Raw genomic sequence first — 9,451 nt, forward strand, 5'->3', positions numbered from 1 at the left:
TCATTTTCTGGCTCAGTTTCAATTTTCTGTGTTAAAAAAAAAGAGATTCCTATTGACTGCTAGTTATGACAACGGGCCCCACAGTGCAAAAATTGCCTTAACTTTAAAACATATAAAACCACAGTAAATGTGATGAGTGGATTTTTTAGAGAAAGCACTCAAATAAGCACTTTATAGCTCAGACATATAACATGTCCAAAAACTTTTTTCCCAACATACAGATGTCAGGTTCAAATGTACAAGGGAAAGTGTGTATGTTAGGTGCTGTGACTAGTCAGCATTTCTTCAAAGTTTTAAAGATCTTAATCACCTTTCAACTTTTTTCAAGAAGTGCATATAAACTATTGTCTTAGTTAATATGAGGTTGTGGAAACAACAAGTATAATAACAATATATTATACATGTATATATAGCTATACAAGATCATAAAATGTTGTTTAAAATAATTAGACGAAGAAAGTGTCGCACAGCAGGACACTGATGACAATGCTTAAAATGTCATGCCAGTTACTCACATAACTGTGTAAATGTGTATTTTAAAAAAACTATGAAAACAAAGTTGGCCAGAATATGTACATATATAAATAGAAACAAATATAAATATACTGTATGTAAAAATATAAATAAACATACCACTTAAAGTGCAGATCTTTGCAGATATTTTGCAGATTAATTGCTCATATTTTCCCTCTATGTGAGTTTGTTGCGTCTTTGTATCTGCAGTGTTTTAATTCCTTCCCCAGATCATTCTTGAGAAAAAGTGAAAAGCCCAATGCTTTGACAAGCACTGTTTCTGCTATCCTTTAAACAAAGTAAACCTCAAAGACTCAAATAGCTACAAAGTAATATTGTTCATGACTTATTTTCTGCATTTTTATCAGGTGTGAGCATTATTCAACAAGCCTTTAGCTCCCTGCAGTATGAATAAATTATGCAAATGACTATGTATTGCTCATAGCTTTAATGTTTACAAATTTTATTTAAGCTGCTGTTATTGTATTTGTTCTTACTTGCCGTTATTTGTCATTTTGTGATTATTCAGCGCTCATCTTATACTTTATATGTTGTCTTTGGCTGTCACCATTATTGTGATTTGTATGTCAAGTAATGAGGTCCATGTAAGGTACAGAGTTAATTCATACATATGGAATTGTGCTACCATATGTAAGTAAATTCAAATGAAATATCGTTTCAGTTTTTCAAAATGTAAGCCATTGTATTGGCTTTACCTTGCAAAGTTTATTAAATAATTACTCTGTAATGGAGTTTGCGCAGGCATGATGGAGCCCAGATTGGCCGACTATATCGCCTAATAAATGGGCAGGTGCATGTGCATCAACAGGCTGGCCCAAATTACCCAGCGGCCCACTGGGATAATGCCCGGTGCTCCAGACAGCCAGTCCGCTCCTGGTCAAAATTATTGTATATTCTGTGTTAATTTATTTAACCCGGGCTATTCCTTTAACATACACATAAGGTATGTTGTAAAACCATAACTGTGTGGGTTTATATATATATATATATATATATATATATATATATATAGACAGCTCATAAATTTTGCTGACATCTGAGCTACCAATGACAAGTGCTAATAATACATCAACACAGGGGTGTAGGATGACTTGAAAAGTGGGGGAGACACGTTAACGCACCAATATTGACTATATTTGTTTAAAAAAAGAGGGGGTTGAACATAGCATTTCTGAGGCTAGTCAAGTGCTACCACACCAGTCTCAGTAAAACCATTTCTTTATGGACCTCATGTTCAAAAGAGAATTTAATTTAGATTAAGATGGAAATCTACAGAGATTGTTTGAGGCTGAGCTGACTGACGAGGAAGCACAAAAGTGAATAATTTGGCTCCAGGTGCAAAAATATTTGAGTCTACAAAGGTTACAACATTGTCATTATTCATCTGACAACACAAAGTGTCATCCATCACTGAGAGTGAGTGAGAGTTGTATGTGGCGGTTTTGAAATATGATACTTTCATTTGAGGATGGCTCCATTTCTAACCATGGTTCTCTGCACCATAGCCTACTACCCAATTTGCCTAATCATTCATAAATTATAAATCATCACCATTTACCTAATCATTTGTATGCCTGTATAGCTGATGGATTTAAACATGTATTATTGACCTGGTCTACTGATGTAGTAGTCAGACATTGTAGTGTTTGTTCCAACATGATCGTGTGGTAATAGCATCAGCAGTGTCATTGTTTGATTTCCAGCAAACACACAAACTGATAAAATGCACTGTAAGTTGCTTTTATTTGTACATCAGAATCAGAATCAGCTTTATTGCCAAGTATGCTTACACATACAAGGAATTTGTCTTGGTGACAGGAGCTTCCAGTGTACAACAATACAAAAATAGCAGCAAGACAGAGATAATAATAAAAAATAAAAAATAAAACTAATTATACACATACGTACAGACACACACATACATGGGTAGTGCAAATCTAATACAATCTGTTATCTGTTATGTACAGTGCAAATACAAATCTGTTATGTACAGTGCAAAAGTTTTTTTTGTTTTGTTGTTGTTGTTGTTTTTAGAGGAATGAAATGGCAGAAGAGTTTGGATGTGTTGGATAAATATAAGAAAGACTAAACTGTGTATTGCACATAGTTATTGCTCAATGGGGCAATTTAACTGTTCATGTGCCTGACGGTTCTGGTGCTCAGAGCTCTGAAGCGTCGGCCAGAAGGCAACAGTTCAAAAAGGTAGTGGGCAGGATGAGTGGGGTCCAGAGTGATTTTTCCAGCCTTTTTCCTCACTCTGGAAGTGTATAGTTCTTGAAGGGGGGGGGGGGGGCGCGGGCAGGGGGCAACCAATAATCCTCTCAGCAGTCCGAATTGTCCTTTGTAGTCTTCTGATGTCTGATTTCATAGCTGAACCAAACCAGACAGTTATTGAAGTGCAGAGGACAGACTCAATGACTGCTGAGTAAAACTGTATCAGCAGCGCCTGAGGCAATTTCCTCAGCTGGTGAAGGAAGTACAACCTCTGCTGGGCCTTTTTCACAATGGAGTCAATGTGGGTCTCCCACTTCAGGTCCTGTGAGATGGTAGTGCCCAGGAACCTGAATGACTCCACTGCTGCCACAGTGCTGTTTAGAATGGTGAGGGGGGACAGTGTTGGGGTGTTTCTCCTAAAGTCCACAATGATCTCCACCATTTTGCGTGTGTTCAGCTCAAGGTTGTTTTGACTGCACCAGATAGCCAGCTGTTCAACCTCCCTTCTGTATGCAGACTCATCGTCATCGATGACAGTGGTGTCGTCTGCAAACTTCAGGAGCTTGACAGAGGGGTTCTTGGCAATGCAGTCATTGGTGTAGAGGGAGAAGAGTAGTGGGGAGAGCACACATCCCTGGGGGGCACCAATGCTGATTGTACAGGTGCTAGAAGTGAGTTTCCCGTCTCATAAGCTGCTGCCTGTCCGGCAGAAAGCTGGTAATCCACTGACAGACAGACATGGGAACAGAGAGTTGGTGTAATTTATTCTGGAGTATAGCTGGGATGATGGTGTTGAAAGCTGAACTGAAGTCCACAAAAAGGATCCTTGCATTTGTCCCTGGTCTGTCCAGATGTTGCAGGATATGATGCAGTCCTATGTTGACTGCATCATCCACAGACCTGTTTGTTCGATAAGCAAATTGAAGGGGATCTAGAAAGGGTTCAGTGATGTTCTTAAGGTGGGCCAACACCAGTCTCTCAAATGATTTCATGACCACAGACGTCAGGGCGACAGGTTTGTAGTCATTAAGTCCTGTGATTTTTGGTTTCTTTGTGACAGGAATAATGATTGAGCGTTTGAAGCAGCATGGGACCTCACACTGCTAGAGTGATCTACAGTGGGTCATGTGTCATTCTGTCACTGATCTCATGGAGGTGACAACCTTGGAATTTGCTTGCAGTTGCTTCATCAACTTTCTGTTATGCACATAGCTCGCATAATCAACTAGAATTGTATGCCATAATGAATAATTCCATTATGTGTTCCTTTTATAGCCCCATAAACTATTTTTTCCCCTAATTTTTACCATTTTCAAAAACACAATGTGTAAATAAACATTTATACATTTTAACATGTACTGATGGGATAAATATGAGGTCAAATAATAAATTCAAGACAAAGCTGATGGATGGTGTTTTACTAGTAAACCAACACTTCTTTCTTTGGTTAAATATGTGTTTTAATTTCTATCAACCTTAGTGCTTGGCTATATTGCTACAAACACTAGCAATATTAGAGAAGACGGTGCTTGCACAATTAAATTATTTTTTAGCTAGCAATAATTTGCTCGATAAATTTCAGTCAGGTTTCAGAGCCGGTCATAGTACAGAATCGGCTCTGTTGAGAGTTTTAAATGATATTTTATTAGGTGTTGATTCTGGTAGTCCTGTTGCTCTACTGCTGCTGGATCTTAGTGCTGCTTTCGATACGGTCGATCATGACATACTTATTGACCGCCTAAGAGACCAGGTTGGTATTCAGGGGCTAGCCTTGGATTGGGTCTCTTCATATCTCAAGGTTAGAACAGTTTCAGTCTGTTTAGAGAACTGTTCCTCATCAGTTGTTCCTTTAATGTGTGGGGTTCCTCAGGGCTCCTTCTTGGGACCTGTTTTATTCTCCCTTTACATGCTTCCATTAGGAAAGATCTTTGATAAGCATGGCATACACTACCATCTGTATGCTGATGACTCTCAACTTTACGTTCCTATTAAGAAAATTCCTATTCGGAATTTTAAACCGAAGGACCAAGTTGACCTGGAGTACCAAACTGACCTGGAGGTCCAGGGTAGCCAGGGAGAGCAGCAAACTCACTTGGAAGTCCAGGGTAACCTATTGCAGCAATTTGACTTGGAGGTCCAGAGTAAGCAGGGGCAGCAACCTGAGCAGGAGATCCAGAGTAAGCAGGGGCAGCAAACTGACCAGGAGGAGGTCCATAGCAACCAGGGGCCCCAAACTGACCAGCCACATTAGGTGGTGGGGCTGATGAAGCCATTGGAGGTGGGCTGGGGTACGCATTGCCTCCTGCTTGTTGGTTCCAAACTCATTGTTTGAGGGGCCCTTTAAGTCTGAGTCAGCCTGAAGAGGAAGAATCACTACTGGGAAGTTGATCTCTGGATCTGAGGTATAAGGCATATCCAGGTACACCTAAACACAAAGTGCACAAATTAACCAACAGATGACTCTGTTAGGAATGTGTAATAGCAAGTATCTTGCAATATGATATAAATCCTAATGTATATTACAACAGAACTGTAATATCTGCAAGGGCAGCCAAAACTGATGAAATAAACTTTGCCATTAGCCCACCAATCTGACAAAACTGTACCAGTTTCCAATTAAGAAAAGCAGCATGACTTTATTTGTATGTATTTTTAAGTGTGATCAGTTCAGCAATGGCCATTTTTATATATTCTAGGCAAACAAAAAATAAATACATACACTGTCACAGTAGGGGTCATTGTATTGATAAACACAGCAGAGTCTCAAGTCTTTTTTGCGTGCATTAAATCAGAACAACCCTTGATTTAAAATAATCTAAACTTATCATGATTAAATTAAAACTAAAACAGACATATACTGTATATTGCATTTACTTATTCACTTTGTTGCGATGAAAGACTGTGTGTTTTGTTTGTTTTTGATGTGAAAATTCACCCTGAGTATGTACTCAACCATGAGGATTCTACAGTTAAGGGTAGAGATGGTAAGGCTAGGTGGAATGGTCAGCACTTTGGTGATATTTTTCTTTGTGTTCAGCTCGATGGGTCCTCCCTCCTCTTTAAGATGTTTATGTGTGTAAACTCTTCTCTTGCCACTTGCAAAAAACGTTACGTTTGATACAGACAGTATTTTGGCTTGATTGCACGGGATGAATTGTTCTGAACATCAGCCAAAACTTTCAACCCCTCTCCTGTAGAGAGACATGGTAAAACTCAAGTAGGTGAATTGCATAAAAAAAGAAAGTATCTACAACTCTGTTTGTCAGATTGACTAGCTAAGTCTTAATTATATGACATATGAAATACACAATTGGAATTTCATAAAGAAAACTTTTGAATGACAAGTCTGTAACTGTCTAAACTGTATAAAAGCTCTGAAGTGAAAGATCTGTAAATAAGCCTATGAAAAGAAAGCAAGAAGAAAAAACAAGTAGAACCAGATCTACAAGTGGTGTGTGGGTTGTTATGGTTGATTTCAATCCTGAAATGTAACTCCTCTGAAACTCCTCTGTCAAAGGTTAACCACTGAATCATACGTTCTGAAAAGACTTCCTTCATCGTAATTAACTGTGCTTACACAATATTGTTTATAGAGTACACATCAGTCAATCTTAAGTCCAGAAAAAGCCTACCCATCCACTGCACACTTGTATTCCATAAAGACAAATGATGTTTACAACTTTACAATTTAATGTTGTTACAGAGATACAGGCATAAACATTAATGCCTTCAACATTTAAAATAATAAATAAAAAGTATGCATTATGGTTCTGTTTCTCAGTCTTATGCAGCCAAAGGATTAAAGATGAATCTTGCAATGAACCACAAGGAATGGGACATCACAGGTCTGTAAAATCCACTAGTTACTAAATACTTACTAAACTATATTAACACCAAGTTTTAATATTAATAAGCCTTTCACCCACCAAAGTCTGCCATCTATTATTGAAACACAATGGAGTGAAAAACAAATGAAAACTATATCGAAATCTATACTCCTGATTCGAAAACAGTCCATCTGCATTTTGTTCACCATCTTAATAAGGATCCCCTGACTGAAATGGTTGTGTTCACAGTGATCAACCTCTGGGGCACAAGTAACCAGAAACAGATGAGGGAAAAGCAGCACTGCTGAGGAGGTCCATTTTTACCTAGATAATATCCCATTTTCTCAGTGTTTATGTTCATGGAGACACGCCCAGTGGTAAAGAGTTTCATTTGTTTATCTTTGGTTCCATACTGAGGTGCCTAAACAAGACAAAACATATGACGAATAGACAGCTGAGCCTCAAAGCACTGAAAAATAATTTATTGTACAGACAGGCACAGTAAATATGATTTAACCCTTGTGCGTCAATAAAAAGAAAGTTACTCAGAGGTCCTTCAAGGACAAAATGTCCATGTCAAAAAACTGCCATAATATTATATATACATTTTTATATAGTTACATTTTTTAAGCAACATCAGTCCTGATCAAATATTCATTCATTTTCAGGATTGTAACCCTTTAAATTCCAGTTTGTTTATATAATGCGACTGTTGTTTTTTAAAAAAAATAAAAAATTTCCAATCCTAAAAAAGGATTGGAAAACAATTTAAATAAATAAATAAATAAATAAATAAATAAATAAAAAATGGGATATGTCAATGATTAGAAATAACATTGATTTTGAATCATTATTATTTTTTGTGCAGTGTCAGATTTAAAAAAAAAAAAAAAAAAAAAAAAAAAGTACCTTTGAGGACAAAAATGTCCAGGTAAAAAAACTGCTATAAAATGTTTACATATTAATATTATTTTTCACTGACTTAGATTTTTTAACCAACATCAGTCCTGACCATAACTACCAAATAATCATTCATTTTCAGGATTTTAACCCTTTAAATACCAGTTTGTTTACATAATACAACTGTTGTTTTATCCACACACACACACACACACACACACACACACACACACACACACACACACACACACACACACACAAATGTCTCAATACACACATACCAAAACACACTCTGACATCATACCAACACACTTACACAATTTTAGCTGCATCCTTCATTCAATTGGCCTGCAGTGCTCTATAATACTGCAAACAGAAAATAGGAAAAAAGAAGGATGTAATTGCTCTATAGGCCAAACATGAGAAAAATGGCGCCATCTGGTGCAAAATATAAAAATTTAAATTTTGAAGCCAGGGCTCAGAATTCATGATTTTGTGCTTTAATGGCACTGGGATCAAATATTGCAGTTTTAATGGGGACATTTTTGTCCTGAAGGTCCTGAGTGTAACTATTTTGTGTACACAGTGTATTATAGATGTATTTTAGGAACTGAGGTTGAAATATCAAAATTCCCCCAAAAATACACACCTTTGGCATAATTTATGCCGTTAACACAGCCAAAATGCTAAAAAAAAAAAAAAAAAGACAAAAATGTCCCGAAGGTAGAGATCTCACCATTAGTTCAGGATTTGACAGATCAGGTCTGGGTACATAGTTGAAATTAGCTCTGGCTTTGCTAGAAACATGCATTGATCTGGACAATTTTGTCTGTCAAGTGTAGAGATCTTTACCATATGTACCTTTGAAGGTTGGTGGGAAGTTTTTATTAGGAAAGAACATGTCATTTTTATGCAGAGTAATTTGTATTTAGATATGTTTTACAAAACCCACTTTTTCCTAATGTGAAACCATTTAAGAATTTCTTGACATTACCTACTGTTGAGGCAACTGGAAGATAAATGGATTAACATGACGTCCTGGTGCCACAACTGAGCTATCTATAAAGGCAAAAATCAAAGGCAAGATCAGTTTAATTCTCAAGTTTATTTATTTTTTTGCAATATTCATCTCATTTACCAATAAACTTGCAAGGCTGTCGAGAAGGATGTTTCAGCATTTCACTGTAATTACCAAAAAGATCAAGTGGTAACACTTTACAATAAGATCGTATTTGTTAACATAAGTTAACTACATTAGTTACAGTAACATGAACTAACAATGACCACTACTTTTATAGCATCCATTAATCTTGGTTAATGTTAACTTGGTTAATGTTAACATATAGGCTACTACTAACACATTTTTAACATTACAAGTTGTATATGTTTACATTAATAATACATTAAGATCATGAACAGACAATAAACAATTTTTCTTGTTTTTTTTTTTTTTTATAAATTCACATGAAGAAAAATAAGTTTTATTTATATAGCGCCTCTCCCAAGGTCACTTTAAAATCAGCATCACTGATACAATTATGTAAGCTAAAATAAATAAATAAATAATAATAATAAAATAGAGATTAAACCAATTTGAACAAAGATTAGTTCATGATACCGAATATATTTACTAATGTTAACAAACAGTTCCTTATTTTAAAGAGTAAAATAAACCAAGTTCATATGTCAACTCAATGCTAACATACTGTAAGCAAAAAGTAAATTGCTTTTTTTTTTTTTTTTTTTTTGCCCTGAACAAAGAACTTCTCCACTGAATAATACTTCTCCTTGTCTGAGTAAACAACGGTGATTTTACCATATTGCTCACACCAGAGAATTTCTGCCTTCCCTTTAATTTTGTCCTTCGCAAAATCCAGAATTACTTGTCCCAATATAAAATCTCCGTTGGTGAAGGTATTGCTCTGATTTATGGGATTGTAAATTACAGAAATGTTCTTTACGCTGATGAACATCTT

General features: G+C 36.3%; 1 pseudogene; it reads right to left on the reverse strand.

Annotated features, from left to right (window-relative positions):
* Positions 1 to 4,423: 4,423 nt before the first annotated feature.
* On the reverse strand, positions 4,424 to 9,448 carry LOC127439724 (arrestin domain-containing protein 3-like; annotated as a pseudogene).
* Positions 9,449 to 9,451: the final 3 nt, after the last annotated feature.

This window comes from Myxocyprinus asiaticus, chromosome 4, assembly GCF_019703515.2.
Source record: "Myxocyprinus asiaticus isolate MX2 ecotype Aquarium Trade chromosome 4, UBuf_Myxa_2, whole genome shotgun sequence".
Classification (NCBI taxonomy): domain Eukaryota; kingdom Metazoa; phylum Chordata; class Actinopteri; order Cypriniformes; family Catostomidae; genus Myxocyprinus; species Myxocyprinus asiaticus.